Genomic DNA, 17,162 nt, shown 5'->3' on the forward strand with positions numbered 1-17,162 from the left:
TTTGTTTTCAGCATCATGCAACATAAAACCACGTTCCTGACCCAGTAACCAGAGAGGCCAAAGTTATTTTGATTTTGATATAAAACATTTGAAAAGAGATGTGTTTAGAAATCCGTGGAGTGATGCCCTTTAACAGGTTCACTTTTTATCTCTACATTCTTTCTTAAGCATGATGAATTTTACAGCACTGTTGAAATTTGATTATTGTAAGTTGATCAAACCATAAAACCTTTCATAAAGTTATTGTCTTAGAAAAGTATGTGTCACCTAATACTGGCCAATGAAATGTGAGGGTAAAAAAAAAAAGTCTATGGCCATGCCGCTCTGAACAAGCCTGATCCCATCTGATCTAAGAAGCTAAGCAAGGTTGGGCCTAGTTAGTATTTGGATGGGAGACCACCTAGGAAGACCAAGTACTGCAGGCATAAAAAAAAATAAAAATTAAAAAAAAATAAGAAAAAGAATATAAGAAAGAAATGTGAGGGTAAGTTTGCTAATATGGGATTTGTGGAAAATTTTCCTTGCTCTTAAAAAAGTCTGGTCTTTGTTTTGGCTTTGGAATTTTATATATGTTTTTTTCTCCTGTAGACATCTCATAACCTTTAGGAAAACAAATAATGTATGAGTATGGTGGAAAAGAAATATGGAAAACACCTTGGTCTTTAATGGTGGCACTGAGCCACTAAAGTAATCAAATCTTTAGTTTCGTTATCTTAGAATAGATTTAAAGTGAAAAAATAAATGTTTCTTTCTCAGAAATCCACTTCAGTTGCGTTATCTGTTGTAAAAAAAATAATATCAACTGACTCTGGTCACTAAAATCAAAAAGGAATGTAATACAGGACTCTATACAATTATCGAATTGAAGGGGGAAAAAAAAGCCACTAGAACGTGAAGTGAAACTAGAGTAACTATAGTACTTAAAAAAGAGGAAGTGCTAAACAATTTCATAAGTTTGTTATCAATAAAAATGAATACATTTACTTTTTTCATTTTGCTGATGATATATGTTTCAGAAAAGAAACAATTGATTACTCTAGTGTCTGCTATGTGTTTATCTATTGGTTACAGTAATAAAGATCATCTGAATAACAGTCCCACAAGACTATATCTAATAGAACAAACATATTTTCTTTAAAAAATTGTTAGAGATGGTAAGATAGATAATGTGCAAGAAAATTAACACATTTTAACGACAAGTTCTTCCAATGTGTAAAGATTTATGCTAAGCACTGGAATTATGCTAGGGAGTCACCAGTTCTCGTCCCTTTCCTCAGGAAGCTTACAGTTAGGAAGGCAGAAAATAAATTGCAACGAGTTCCATAAACACATGAATAAAGTACAGAGGTAGACCTTAGTGATGGTTCTCCAATAGGCACAATTTAAAAGGAAATTTCTCTACCAGGCAATATTTAACTGTTAAAGATAACCAAATCAGCATTGTGAAGACTTCTGGCAAGTGTTCCAGGCACAGTGAAAGGCACAGGTTAAACATCTGAATCAAGAAAGTGCTCAGTGTGTTTTAAAATGTTTCAGAAAACAAAAGGAGGCTATGGGGCTTTAAGTTTGGTGAGATCAAGAAAGATAGGAACAACAGGTTTTGGAAAGGTATGAGGGTCCAAACTCAAACACAGCTTCTAGATCATAGTAACAGGCTTGGATTTTATTTGACATCAATGGAAAACTTTTATGAGATTGTATTCAGCAGAATGACATGACGCTATAGGTAAATTTCTATGGATATTTGTGGATGGTGTGTGGAGAACAGATATGAGGGAGCCAGGAGTGAAATCAAGAAGATATGTAAAGATGCTATTTGATGCTCTAACTGGAGCAATGTGGAGTCAGTTTTGGAGGTTTGAGCAGAGCCAGTTTGGGGGCTGGATTAAAAATTGAGTTTGAGAATGCTAAATGTGAGGTGACTATAAGATACCTACATATAAAATTATGTAAATTTGGTATTTACACAGATTTAAAGGCATGGAAATGTACTAATCACTAAGGGAGACAGAAAACAAAGAAAAAATTCAGGATAAACTCCAAAATTCAGATGTAACATATAGAAGGAAATGTCAACATAAGAATATTATCTGTCACAGATAAAATCAAAAAAGAAAAAAAAAGTATGCTACCAATTGAAGTAAAGGGATGGTAGTGATCCAAAAAAAAAGATGTAGTGAAATTTTTTATTCCTGGAATTCAGTTGAACTTTGCTTCCTTATCTGAATCATAGCTTTCACCACATTCTGGATCATTGGTAAGAAGGAGAAACTTTTGACTCTTCTCTTCTAAATGACATGGAAATTTATATTATGCTATGACTGTAGTACTTGACCTTGCAATTTTATTTCAGAAATTTCCAACAATTTTTGGTCAATTTCTGTGCTTTCGTAATCTAGTTCAAAAGGCTAGACTGTATCTAGTCTTTCAGCACAATATTCAATAACCACCAACCGAAATTAAATATCAGACATTTATAAGTACTGAAATAAGCTGTGTGTAATTATACTGATAGAAAAATAGAGGGGCATGGGAAGGGGCTTCAAGTTTAAGTGAACTGGTATAAATGAGAATATTAGCACATTTCCCCAACACTCACATTAGCACCCTTTGCTTCATCAACCAAGTATATTTGTTTTCACTTTCTATTCTGAATTAATAATCATTTCCATCCATTTCCAAAGTCAACTTTCCCTTCTTTCTTCTGTTATCTCTATGAAAATACTAAAACTCTGTGAGAGTTTAGTACAAAAGATACCAAAAGTAGATTTGGGTTACAAATTTTTTTCTATTGCTCATATTTAAATCATTATATTTAGATAAATAGGCCCCATGCATAATGTGATTTGTGACCGTGCATCTACTTTATCTTAATAATCATAAGTGCTTTAAAATTACTTAATAACAACAACATAGTTAAATTTAAAAATAAAACAAAATAATGGGGTTATATTTAACCTTCTTTTAAAAACCAAAGGAAAAGTTGTATAGTTTCTACAGCTAAGTACTGCATACCCAAAAATTAGTGCAGTGAAAACTTTTCAATATTTTGTGTTTAACTCCCATGCTCCTCAAAAACACTACACATCATTCCCTTTCTTTTGTTTAATTTTAAATGTGTTGAATCTCACAGCTTGTCTCATCACAATGCCAAATTAACAATTCTGAAAGAAATAAGTTAGTACATAAAACCATGAATAGGCATTTATTAAAAAAGAATAATGTGGCTTGTTCTCCAAAGCATCTCATCAAAATATTTGTTTCAAACTACTACGTTTGTTTAGTAAAGTGATATTTCCCTTCTATAGTCATTTTTTTTTTCTTTTTTCTTAAGAATAACTTTCACTGTGTTTCACTGGAGAGTGAGTGTCCTATCACAGCATCTTAAAATGCAAAAAAACTTACAATCAGTACATGTAGGATAGAATTTATTAATAATTATAACACAGCATGATCACAGAGAAAATTAAAACCAATGCTTTAACTTTGTAAATATTTTTTGGTATATTTTTCTTGAAATTTAAAAAATTTTGAATCCTCATTTTGAGATATCCAGAAAGATAATACAACAGCAAATGAGACCTCAACTCAGTCGCTAACTAGCTGTGTGATCACTGGAGTTCTGTCACTTAAAATCCCAAGGCCTCAATATTATATTGGGAAAATAAAAGGTTTGAAGCATAATAAATTTTGAGACTTCTTTTAGCTCTTCTATTTTCTCATACTGATTTTGTAATCATTAACAATTTCCAATAAAATAATTTTATGGTCACATTTTATACATATATACATACATATATGTGTATATACATGTATGTGTATGCATACACAATATCTATACATGCATAGATAAGTTTATGAAAATTCCCATTTTATGAAAACTCAGTTCTAAACATAATTATAAATAATTCTACCAATTAAGATTCAAGATCCTTTGGCAGTTTTTTTCTCAATTACATCCTGCTAAGGAAATAGATATTGTGTCCAAATATTACTTGACTCAATTCAGTTTTTTTTTGTGCTGATTCTATTGTCAATTTGAAAGCTATGTGCATTGCTATCATTTTTGTATTCAGTTACAGTCCTTGCTTTTCGGGATTTTTTTTATTATTATTTTTTGATTATATAAAGTGTGTCTATTTTTCTTTAATTAGGTTAATTGATGATATTGGTGGGGATCTGGGTATTTCACTTCCATTTAATCATGCTTCATGCCCCTTCATTTCCATCACATGCTCCCTTTTTTTTTTTTCCTTCAGTACTGCGACAAAGGAAGTCTTTGGCTTCTAAGTGGCTTTTTTTTTGCCAAGAAGCTGTACCCTCCCAATTTGCTGCTTCTTACCCCTCACATTTTCAAGCCCATTGGTTCACTGGAATATAAACTTAGCATTCCCCATTTAGTGAGATGTTCTATATCTGGAGAGAATTTTTTCCACGTCTGATTGCCATTGGGACTTCTCTGTGCTTATTTTGATGTTTTCATTTATTCATTGAATGTATTTTCTGCCAATCATGTGTCTAGAAATCAAGAATGTTGCAGTCAATAAACGGATGGAAATATCTCCTCTTAGGGTGGTTATATTACAGTTTGTGTATATAAAGGTATAAGTGCATAGAAAAAGTCTATAACTAATCAACCTGATAGAATTCCTCCTCATCAAAGAAAACAGTCAAGGTTTATTTTTTTTATTTGAATGCTCTAAAAGCATTACATTTTTTCCCTATGTAACTGAAAAGGACAGAAAATGGATATAATGTTTCTTAAAAGTATATTTTAGAATAATAAAAATAAAAGTATATTTTAAAGTATACTTTTAAAATATACTTTTATTCTAAAAGTATATTTTAGAATAACAAAAATAACGTATTATTTATTATTCTAAGGCATAGCTCTCATGCTGACATAGGTATGTAAGGCATTTTAATTTCATACATTCAATACATTCTTAGAAAGTCACTGTATTATTTATATTCCATTTAAGATATTATAATACTATATTTACAATAATGATCATTTACAACATCAGTAATATCAAATATTTTTAAGTAAAAATGTACCTTTTTTTCTTAGAGAAGTATTAATTACCTTTCAAAATTCTTTTAGTACTATTGCTAAACTCATTTTACAGGTAAGAGACATAATAAATAGATATTTAAGAAATTTGCCTAGAGTTTCATAAGAATAAGGGACATGTTTCATATATATGGGTAGATACAGTGGAATAAATAAAATTATGTGATGAAGACTGAACAAATTTCAGAATTTATTCAGAATCATCAAATAGTAAAAGCACCTGGGGTAAGCGATTTTGCTTCTCTCCACTCTCAGAGGCAATGCCATAGAGAAACAGCACCTGACCCTATGAGTGTTCATCTGTTTACGTAAAGGCAAGACTGCCTCTAATCCTCACTGTATATACTTCACCAGGTTCCCCAATTACTCTTTGCCCATGTCACCATTCTGTTGACAGAACTCGTTCTTTCCAGGACCTTCGTAACCTACTTTCATGCTCACTCCCATCTTGCTTCTTATCCATTCCTGTGAAAAACTTCACTCTGGTCAGACAGTGATGTCGATCTTCCCTTTCATCCCACCTAGAGCTTCGGTGCTCCCTCTAATCACCACTGCTCCCACTCTTCCTTTCTTAATTCCTAAGTTTTCTTCAAATTCTTGCTCAAGCCCTGCTTTCTTAATGATGTTTTTTTTTTTTTTTAAACTGAGATATCATTGACATATAACATTATGTAAGTTTAAGGTGTACAATGTGTCGATTTGATACATTTATGTTTTACAGTATAATTACCACCATAGCCTTAGCTAACAGTGCCATCAACTTATATAATTATTATTATTTATTTTTTGCGGTGAGAACATTTAAGATCTAGTCTCTTAGCAAGCAACTTCGAAATGTATAATACAGTATTGTTGATTATAATCTGTATGCTGCGCATTAGATCTCCAGGACTTATTTATTTAGTAGTTGTAAATGTGCACCCTTTGACATCTGTTTTCTCAAAAGAAGAATGGATCAATGTCTTCAACAATTTTATTTGTTGTTTTTATCTCTGGTGCTTGACACTTCATGATTTTATGTAAATAGTAGATGAAGAAAGTATAGTTGAACTCAGGTATAGATTTTGCAATTCTAACAGTCAAGTTATCTTTGAGATTTCTAAAGAGTGTAGCTCCAGGGATTGCAAAAAGACGACCAGACATCACATCTTTCAGGATATGTGTGGTCAGAGAGCTGCCCTTTTGCGACCTGAAATTAATGCATTTAGCATAGCCACCGCTCAATAAGGTCAATTTGCCTCAGCTCGCATTTCACATTAAGGGGATTATGCTCATCATTTCTTAAGAGAAGAGTTCTGTTCATCATTCCATGAAAGAAAATCAATGAAAAGCAATGAATAAAAATATTTATTATAATAAGTAAAATTATAAACCAAATGATTTTCGTGCTTCAGTATTTGCTATGTTAATACTTGCATGTACTGTCCTTGGCAAAATGTTTCATTTATATCAAAAAAGTACTTAGTTTTAATCTATCAAAAGAAAGCATAAAATATAAGCTGCTTCAGTCTATTAAGAATTAGCCATTTATGTAATAAAATTTTTTCTCAACATTGATTCTGACTCTATCTGTCATGGAGATCCTTCATAGAATTTTTCATGTTTTTTTTTTTTTGAATAAATATCAGATAATTATAAAATACATTTCTATCATCAAAAAATCAGTAATTTTTTATTGTTTTAAACTGTTATTCAAGATGTCATTTCGTTCATTATCTAATCACATTGCCTAGTGTTACTGAATAAGTTAACAGCGTGGTATTTGTTTCTAAAGTAATTCTGGCTCCCTGCTGCATAATATATCCATGTTTATTAAGAAAGCTTACATGAGTTCTTATGCATTATCTAGGAACTATTTGTTTCATATTTACTTAAATTATTCTGGAAGTATGCTTTCTTTCTCATTTACTAGATTTAAATTCTTTATATATATGGATTGCATTGACATTTTTTGCTTCTCAAATTTTAAAATAGCTCAATTATAAACTATAAAGATAATTAGGATAATAATTGATTCAGTAAATGAATGAAGATATATATTTCACATATAGTATTAATTCGCTCACTTTTCATTAAGGAAATCAGTATAAACTCATATCTGGATTCAGAGGAATCTTCTTCCAGCAAGTTTCAGATTTTACCTCCCTAAGTAGACGTCCATTTAATTATCCTCGTAATGAAATGGTAATATGTAGATTTCGCTGTCTCAAAATATTCTCAAAATAGACGGAAATATGTCTTTGTAATCCATTCCCCTACATCAGAAACAAAGTAAGCAAATTGTGGCTCAAAGTATTTAAATTACTTCTCTATGTCTAATTCAGAAAAAAAGTGGAGGAAGCTTTGAACCTATAAATGTCTCAATCCAAAGCCAGTATTCCTTCCATCCTCACCAGCTCCAGAACCAGTGTCATTTCCAATTTCAATGCTTTAGAATACCACTAATTGCAACTATGGGAAATCTAAGCCCATATAAGGAGGAGAATGGAAGAAAGGACCAGTTTTTAATTTGTTTAACCTAAGTTTTTCATGATCTCTTCACTTTTGAGCTATTTATTTTTTGATGTTATTAATAACTCATTTACTAGTTAAACATTATTAAAGACATACTTGTATCACTTTCACATAAATTTCTTATTAAAATCAAGAAATATAACTACATTAGAAAATAGAATAGTTATAACTCTTAAAAAATGATTAATTCATTTTATTCTTCTATCCACAATTCTGCATGTGCATAGATGCAGAAAATGTCTAGAACGTGTTTCATCTAATATTATTGATGGTTCGGATCTGTTAAAGAACAAAATTCAACTGAGTAAATTTTAAAGATCTCATTGGTTTTATTCAGCCATTCATGAATCTGGTAGCATTTAATCCAGCAAACAAAAAGGAGCTCTGAAGAGCTGTACAAAGGAAGAAATTTTTATAGACCAAAGTGAGCATAAATTATACTGGGTACTTACTGTAAGGAAATTATACTGGGTACTTACTGATTGATTAAAGCGGGGTTACTTTTCTTACCTGGAACAAAGGGAGATCTTGAAGCTGGATCAGGTAACGGGCAAAGCAGCAAGTGTTGATTGGTTGGCATAGGTCTTCCTTTACTTGAAAACTGAACTTCGAAGTTTAATTAAGTTTTAGTTTGCTAATGTGAGACTTAACATGAGCAACTCCATCTTGAGCCGAACTGGTTTTGTTATCAAAGTTGGATTTGTAGTGTCATTAACATGGTTTTCCTCATAACTTGAATTCTTGGTAATGGTCATAGTAAAGTCTAACCAAAAAACCAACCAAGCAAACAAAAATCTTTTATATTGAATATTTAAATGTTCAATTTAGTTAAATAGTTAAGTATTTAATTAGTCTACTTTAGAGAAAAAATTTAGTTTATAAGACTTGATTAGTCTTAGCATCTTGAGTGTGTTAGTTTACATAACTAATTACATTTCCTCTGTATTTTCCTAAAGTGATTTGATTTTACATATCATTTCTTTAGTTTTATTTATGTTTTTAACATTTTATAGGTGGTACAAACTATACCATAATTAACTTGAACATATCTATGCAAATCCAAATAATTTCTTTGTAAATTAAGTTTTACATCTGGACAATGATACTTAATATTCAGTGCCCTGGTAAACAATTATAATTATTATGAGAGCATTAATAAATTAATTAGTAATATATCTGGCCAAGCCAAATGGGCAACATCAAAATAGAGGTGTTTATTCTTTCAACTCAGATCTTTGAATTCCTCCTTTGTCACTGGCATTAACTGGGGCCTCTGATGACTTCACCCTGTCTAGAATGTGAGGGTCTCAAAAAGAAAAGGCAAATGCCAGAACGAGAAAATAAGAAAAATAGTAAGTTTTTCAAGAACATTAATGCTGTTTTATAGTTTCCTTACATGTTATAGGGGCTTCTTTTTGACATTAGAAATAAAGAATATAAACCATTGCATTGATGTAACTCAATGATAAGAAAAAAGTAAAAAGTTAATTCTTTAGTAGTTACAGCCTAGGTTACCAAACATCTCGGTTGAGGTAATGATTTATGGAGCCCACGAACATTTAGCCCTTAAAAAGTACATGTCTATTAGTTACCATGAACTAATATATTTTTCATCTATTGAACAGACAGAGGTTACCTCCTGTGTCTAGAAGAGCATGTTATTGAAAGTGTTAGTGCGTAACTGTATCAGATATATTAAACATAACAATGGGATAAAGTCAAAGCATATGTAATTTTCAGTCTTTACAAATTGCCACATATCAGAAACATAGAAAATATATATAATGCTTAAAAGATAATATAAATATAGTAATTAGATATTATAATTGTCAACCCTCTTTGTATAAAAAAGGTAGAAGAATTAATTATACATTTATGGTACTTGGTCTCTAAGGGTTTGCTTGCCATTTATAAAACCATTGGAAATAGGGTGGTATTCAGTTCCCGTGGATTCTTTGTAGAAATTCAGAAAAGATTCCCTCTCTGCAGAATTTTTCCAATAGTATAATAATATCTGATTCTTAATTATTAACTTAATTAGTGAATGAAGAAAATATCTGAAAAAATACTACTGACTACTGTCTATTCCTTAGAATTTTGAAACTCATGACTAATATGTAAACTAATTTATTAACTAATTTGGAATCTGGGAAAAGAAGAAAATTGCTTTGCTATTTGTCCCCAAAGTCTAGGTTAATAGGGTGATGTAGCAAACTGTGGATTTTTGTAGTTTTTATTTGGTGGTGGTGGTGGTTTTTTAATCCCTTCTAATGTCAGTTTTTAGAAGGCACTTAGTCATAAATTCTGTTGCCGAACAGTTGATGTATTATTACAACAAAATCAAACATTCTTCCTAATCACCTACATAGAATTTCAGGATACTCTCTGATACTTTTTAAGAGCCCTGGAGTTGCTTGTATCTGTAGTAAAGCCTTTCGTTGCCTGCCTGTCTTCTACTTCCTGATTAGTCATCTGTAATAGTCAAACCTATTTAAAAAAGTAAATCTTTGTCTGAAGTCTGTGCTTCTGCATCATATTGGTACATAATCAAACAAAGAGAATCTATCATACTTCATTGTCATAAGAGCTACTTTGATTGCATATTGTAAAATACATTGTCCTTTTCCTTCACAAATTTATATGTTAATTTAGCATGAGGCCTCAAATAAGGAAAAAGGGGAGGAAAAAACCTACATACCCTATATATTTATGTTTGGGGAAAGAAAGAGAAATAGAGAGAGGGAGGGAGACAGAGAGAGAGAGAGAGGCCATTCTAAAGAAGTCAATCTTCAAAAAATAAGAATAAAAATTAGAAACCTTTATCCCTTAAAAACTTCAAAAACATGCTCTTTAAAATCTACAAAAATGTATTTACATTTGTATATCTCTGATTTTTAAGATCGGCTTACTAGGGTTTAGAGCCAATTGTTTGGCAAGTGAAATAAGTTAGAAGATGAGTTGATTCATGAATTATTCCACGGATTTGACATTATGACCCACTATGTTTATCTGGACCGAATGATAAAAGCACTCTAAAATGCCTGCCACTAAACAAGAATGCATTTTACATTAGATCTAATCAGCTGGAGATCCAGAATCTTAGTTTTTAATTGCCAAAAAAGATGTTTTAATATTATTAAGAACTACATTTTTATTTGTTATACTAAAATTTTTCCATCAAAATCCTTAAACATCCTTTACTTTAACTAATAACCACTCAGAAACATATATTAAATTAGTGTAAAATTTTAGATTTAATGAAAGTCTCACATTAAAAAAAAATGCCTTTGACTACCTCTTCATTGTTAAAGCCATGTTTCTCCATATCTCCTTGTCTAACTGTGAAATAAATAATTTCTTGACATTGTCAATAAGAATTTGAATTTTTAGAAAATACAAGTGTTTCTCTTAATTTAAATTTCAAAATAAATTTTAAGTAAATTGTATTTTTAGTTCAATGAAAATTAAATCAATAAAAATTAAGATTTATATTAAAAATTAGTGAGGGAATTTTTCTTCTATAATTTATAGAAATACAATTTTAAATTTATTCTTGCATAATATTTATAATATTCAATTGTCTTCTCATTATGTAGTCATTTTTTCTTTCCCTTCTAACATGTCAAAACATCACAGTGCTAAAGAAGACATTCTTATTTGACCAAGTGAGTGCTACATCTTCTCTCTCTCTCTCTTTTTCTCTCTCTCTCTCTATGTGTGTGTGTGTGTGTGTGCGTGTGTGTGTATACACACAGAAACAGGAAATTGATAAAACAAATTAGCATGGAGTAATAGTGCCTTCAGACAGTGTGGTTTGTGGATGTTTCTTTCTTCTCCTTTTAGCTGGTTGGTTGAAAAAAATGCGAAGACATTGAATGTGTTTGCCTAAAATTTATTCATTATTAGATTTAAGATATATAATTGATTTTTATTCCTAATAATATAACGTGACTTTGAGGAAGCTTTTAAAGAAACAGGTACGCAATATCCCTCATGCTTAATGATAAATCGTACAAGGCTCAGCAAAGATAAAATAACTTAAAGTCACTGTGATAACAAAAGTACCATTACAAAGGGTCTGATAGCATGTTACTACTCTCAGCCATTTCTATTGAAGCAATAGAATAAGTAACTATTTAATTTAATCTGGGTGTTGTATTCCTCACACATTGTTTTTGTTAAATCAAATTTAATAAACTGTTTAAAGTACATATTTTAATTAGTTTTGACATACATATGTACTCATAAAGTCATTGACATAATTAAGATACAGAACATTGTTATGATTCCCAAAATATGTTTTGTGTCCTTTTATAGCTGATTCTTAGCAGACTTTGGACCCAAGTACTCACTAATGATTGTTTTGTACTTTATTAAATATTATGAAATTTAATATTGCACTGTATATTTCTTTGTATCTGACTCTGTTCACACAGCAAAATAATTTTGAAGTTCATCTATGTTGTGTTTACCAATATTCTATCTCTTTATTGCTGAGTAGTATATATTTTATGAATATAGTACATTGGATTTATTTATGTATAGGTTTATGGACATATAGGTTGGGTTCCAATTTTGGGTTAATTATGAATAAAATTCCTGTGAACATATCTATACATGATGTTGTGTACAAATATGCTGTCATTTCTCTTAGTTAAATGCCTAGAAATTGAAATACAACATTGTATAGTATATAACTTCAGGAAATAAATAATTTTCAAAATATTTCCCAATGTGAAATTTAGATTACAACTTCTTATTAACACAGGATTATAAATTTTAGCCATTCTGTTTGATGCATATTGGCATTTTATTGTAATTTTGATTTTAGTTTTCCTGTTGCCTAATGATATTGATCTTCTTACTATTTTGAATTACTTTGGATTGTATTGTGGACATTGTGAATTATGGTGTGGGAACTGGATTATTTTACATTCTTTTGAAGAAAATTGATATATTTGTTTTAGCTGAGAATTAATTCACTGCAGTGGTAATGTGTGCTCTGTCTTGTCTATGAGAGATGACAGCTCAAATCTTATCCCAGACTATGCTTAGCCTGTCACGTGTGTGTATGTAGTTCAGGCATCAACCAGAGACCAAAGCATTTCAATATACAGAATTCGATATCTCCCTTTTATAATTATTCTTTCTAGGATAACCTTCTCACATTACAGCATCCCTTATTGCCTGATGTAATTTTTTCCTCCAGTTCCTCCACTGGCCGAAAGACCGTGGAGTTTCTCTAAAAGTTTTTAGCTGAACTGCACCATACCAAGATGTTCCTGACATTTAAGGCAAAGCCACAAATACGTGAAATTTTCTATGATGGTCTGTTCTGCAGAGCTTTAACAATCCTTCAAGTTCTTTCTGCTTTTATTCACATTTCAGATCATTCAGATAGTTTTTTTTCCTTCCTTCCTTTCTTCCTTCCTTCCCTTTTTCCCTCTTTCCCTCCATCTCTCTTTTTGCTTCCTATATTTCTTTATTTCTATATATATATTTTTTCCCCAAAATGTATAATAGTTATCTGTAAGCACATGAGTTTGTTAACAACGCTCTCCTCCATGAACATGGAAACTGCTTTTAATATTTTTGTAAACATTTAGTATATCTTTAAGATACACAAAAATTAAATTGATATTAATATTGATATCATTGTCTTCCAGATATACTGAACAAATAATTAGAATGGAGGTAATGGCTTCAGTAACCAATGAATGCTTAATGGGAGTCGGAGCTATACAAAGATTGATACGTTGACAACATTCAACATTCCCAAAGAAAATAGGAATCAGTTCTCAATTCTTTCCTGTCATACAACAGTAAAATTGCAATCATCCCCTCAAACACTATCATAATCATGACTGTATTTCTGACTGGGAAATATATAATATGAGCTCTACGATTTCTCTATTATTCTGCTTGGAGGCATTTTTCCAGAATACTGGCTCAAGAAGGGGAACTGAAATTGAGTCCAGAAGCTTTTCTGCACAGAAGAGAAAAATATCAGAGTTCAGAGAGACTGAGACTACAGGAAAAGAAAAGCAGAGTTCTGTAAATACGTAGTGAGTCAGAAAAAGAGCTGTTGAAATCCACACAGGGTTCCTCCTGAGTCTTGACTGAAAACAAGTAGTAAGATGATAAATTTCAAACCAACCATATTTTAATCTTATTAAATATATGTGTCATAAACATTACAGTTAAAAGACAAATTGAAAAAAAAATGGAAAAAATCAGAGCGTATCCCACCTACATGTGCCATAGCCTTTTGTACTTGAAGTCATACTCAAACGTTACTTCACATCTTTGGAAAATAGAACCTAATATTTCTTCTCGTGATTATGCTGCAATTTTCTGATTCTTCCATTCAATTTTGATAGCCAATAACCATATTCATTATTATTCTATTTCTCTTTAAATCTACTATCTGATAATAATGGATAAAGAATTATGGGTATTATTATTTTCCTAAAAATAAATTGTTTGTACATAAATCCCTCAGACATAATTGATGTTGCACAGTTATAAAGGTTAAAAAAAATACAGACTACAAAAAAAAATATGAAGAAAAAACAACCCACTTTACTAAAATGATGGATTTTTTTCTTATAACCTAACCTTGCTCTAATTTTATGCTTTATCATATAGATTAGTTAAATTAAGGAATCAGGAGGATGATAAAAAATTAATATTTTAGACCTCATCAGAATTTGAGATACTCTCTAATATATTATTTAGACTTTGGGCTTTCTCTGTAAATTTAACCTTCTGCATATGAGGCTACTTGTTCCAGGACAAAGTGACAGTTACAAAATTACAGGTAGGAAAAAGTAAAACCTCAGGTGTAATAAAAAATATATAGTATTGTTTTTTCATCTAGGCATTGTATATTATTAGGCATAAAGGAGAAATAAATCAATGTTCTCAAAATATGCATGCACATAATTAATTTATATTAATATTATTACATCATCTAGTAAACACAAAGGTTTTTAATGGTAAATATTTCCCCTCTTAATTACAAACATTTTTTTTTTTTTTAAGAATCTTGTTTGGAACATAAGATAAATGAATTATTTTGTAGTTTGTTTTTCTGTTCTTTTGTTTCAGTATATTATTTATTCATTTATTTATATTTTATATATCCTCTAATTCCAGCCAAAGATTCAAATTTTTAAGGAAAATGAAACATTTATTATATTAGGTATGCATGAGCTACAGTGCTGAGATACTGTAGATTTAAAGGATTATTAAATTAACAGAAAAATAAAGTGCCAAAACAAAAGACAAAATCATAGGTTCTAACATGTTAAACAATTTTTCTTGCTTGGATGCCTACCAGAAGAACTTGGCCCTACTTGTCTCTTTAGGCAAAAACCAGGGTAGTATAACTATTTTTCATCTGAGTGTTTTAAGAAATTGAATTATCATGTAAGATTCTCCCTAGGAGACTATTCTCTTATCTTTTGTCAGCATTCCCCCTTTCATGACCTTTGAAATCATTTTGCTTTTTAGATACATATTTTCTCCAACTGTTCTCTAGGAAATAAATTGAAAGTTCACCTGACAGTGATTGTCTAATAAGAAATACTTTTTATGTCAGATTAAAATTGAAGAAGAGCATTACAATGTGCTATGACTTTAGATATATTTTTCTTCAGAAGCTAAAGTATTTTTTTCTTGAGTTTTCTGCTTTTCCTTCCTAAAAATTAAATTTAAAAAAATGTCCTCTCTCATGGCGTTTTTGAGTGGATTAAAAATGTATTGTGTACCTAATTCCTAATACAGGCCCTGATTTATGGTTCTAGAGAGAAATAGAGTATTTTCTCCCTTTCTTTACACTGTACTTATTTATATGATGCTTTATCTTCTCTGTGAACATGTAATGATAAGATTAGGCAACATTTCTTTTTCTGCATAATTTCTTAAAACTAATGAAATGGTGAATTTCAACTCTAAAGTACTTAATAAATGTTCATTGGTGAATATAGCATGTTACATTTGTTAGAAGTGCTGCTGGTAAAGGGACAGTCATAAATTTGTCATTTATGTTAATTATCTAATGAAACCTTGTGAAGCAGACATCTTTATCCCCATTTTATTGATGAATAACAAAGCCTTTAAGTGGTTAAGTGGTATGCTGAACAAGGTCATGCAGTTAGTACATAAATAGTATTTCAAAGCTTAGAAAACATTTTTATATGCTACCATTTTATATACATGACTTGTAAAAAAATAATATAAACACAAGGGTGTCATATATTACTTAAAAATAAAATCACATTAATAAAACATGTTTTTATTCATGATTAATAACTGTTGTGGGTACATTATTTTACAACGAAGCACAGGGCAGGAGAAGTTAACAAACACCTTCTTCTGTGATGTCAGAATGTGGTTAACATAATAGGTTTTTACTAATACCGCTTCACATGAAACACCAATAAAGGGGGTGGCTGGTAGAGAGTTGTGCTCAATGAACAGTTTTAGAAGAAATGAATAAAATTAAAATCTCCCCAAGTTTTATATTCTAATGTAAAATATCTCTGATATTTGCTTTATTTTGGTAATCACATTCTCAAAGCTCATCTGCATCACTCTGTCTGCAGAAAGTACTTCCTCCGTTGGATCTAAGAAGTTAATTATATTCACTTTTAACTTGACCTTTATTTCGTGCTGCTGAGATAGTAATATTTTTCTTTAGGTGATGTCTATAAAATAATCACATTTAAGAATTTTAGTGGGTAAAAAGATACACATTAAGTAAAAAAATTATTAACATCAAATTATCATCTAACATTATATTATGATGAAAATATAATGCTATTATTTGGAAATCCACAAATAATGTCAAAAGATACACTCACACACATATAGAAAAACCTAGGCAAATTTACTTTTCAATAATAGTTGAGTTAGACATGTTACAAATACATGCTAATTCACTTCGTCGACGGATAATAGAAAGTTTCGTCTTGTTTAGGTTTTGCTATTCTTTGTAAATGATTTAAAACTGGCTAACATGAAAATATCTGGAGCATACTTTATCTCTGCACATTCTAAAGTTAAGAACTTTTTTCTTATTCTGTTAACTGGTCTATGCTCAGCACCTAAGGTTTCTTCTGGTTTCAGCTTCAACATATAAAGAGCTAGGAGGTCATGATTCACATTTTGACAACAATAAAATGCCTATTTACCTCAGTTTCTATTACATAATATGGCAAGCCTGGCTTTCAACAGAAATGTACAAGGCATGCCATAAGACAAAAAATTACAAACACTTATATGACACAGATGTTGGAGTTATCAAACAGGAAATTTTAAGTTACTGTATTTAATATGTTAAAGCTCTAATAGAAAAAGTAGATGAAGCAAAATAACATAAATAATGTAAAAGAAGACATTAAAACTCTAGTAAAGAATAAAATGTGTGCTGGAAATAAAAACAAACAAACAAACAGAAAAAAAACAACAACACTGTGACACAAATAAAGCATGACCAATGAAATAATCAGAGACTCTGTAGGTATGTTAACAGAAACTTCCCAAATTTAAATTCAAATAACAAAACAAT

At 30.6% G+C, this 17,162-nt stretch overlaps 1 pseudogene; it reads left to right on the forward strand.

Annotated features, from left to right (window-relative positions):
• The first annotated feature begins 306 nt into the window (after positions 1-306).
• LOC118602011 lies at positions 307-425 on the forward strand (annotated as a pseudogene).
• Positions 426-17,162: the final 16,737 nt, after the last annotated feature.

The sequence above is a fragment of the Rousettus aegyptiacus genome, unplaced genomic scaffold (genome assembly GCF_014176215.1).
Source record: "Rousettus aegyptiacus isolate mRouAeg1 unplaced genomic scaffold, mRouAeg1.p scaffold_m13_p_4, whole genome shotgun sequence".
In the NCBI taxonomy this organism is placed as follows: domain Eukaryota; kingdom Metazoa; phylum Chordata; class Mammalia; order Chiroptera; family Pteropodidae; genus Rousettus; species Rousettus aegyptiacus.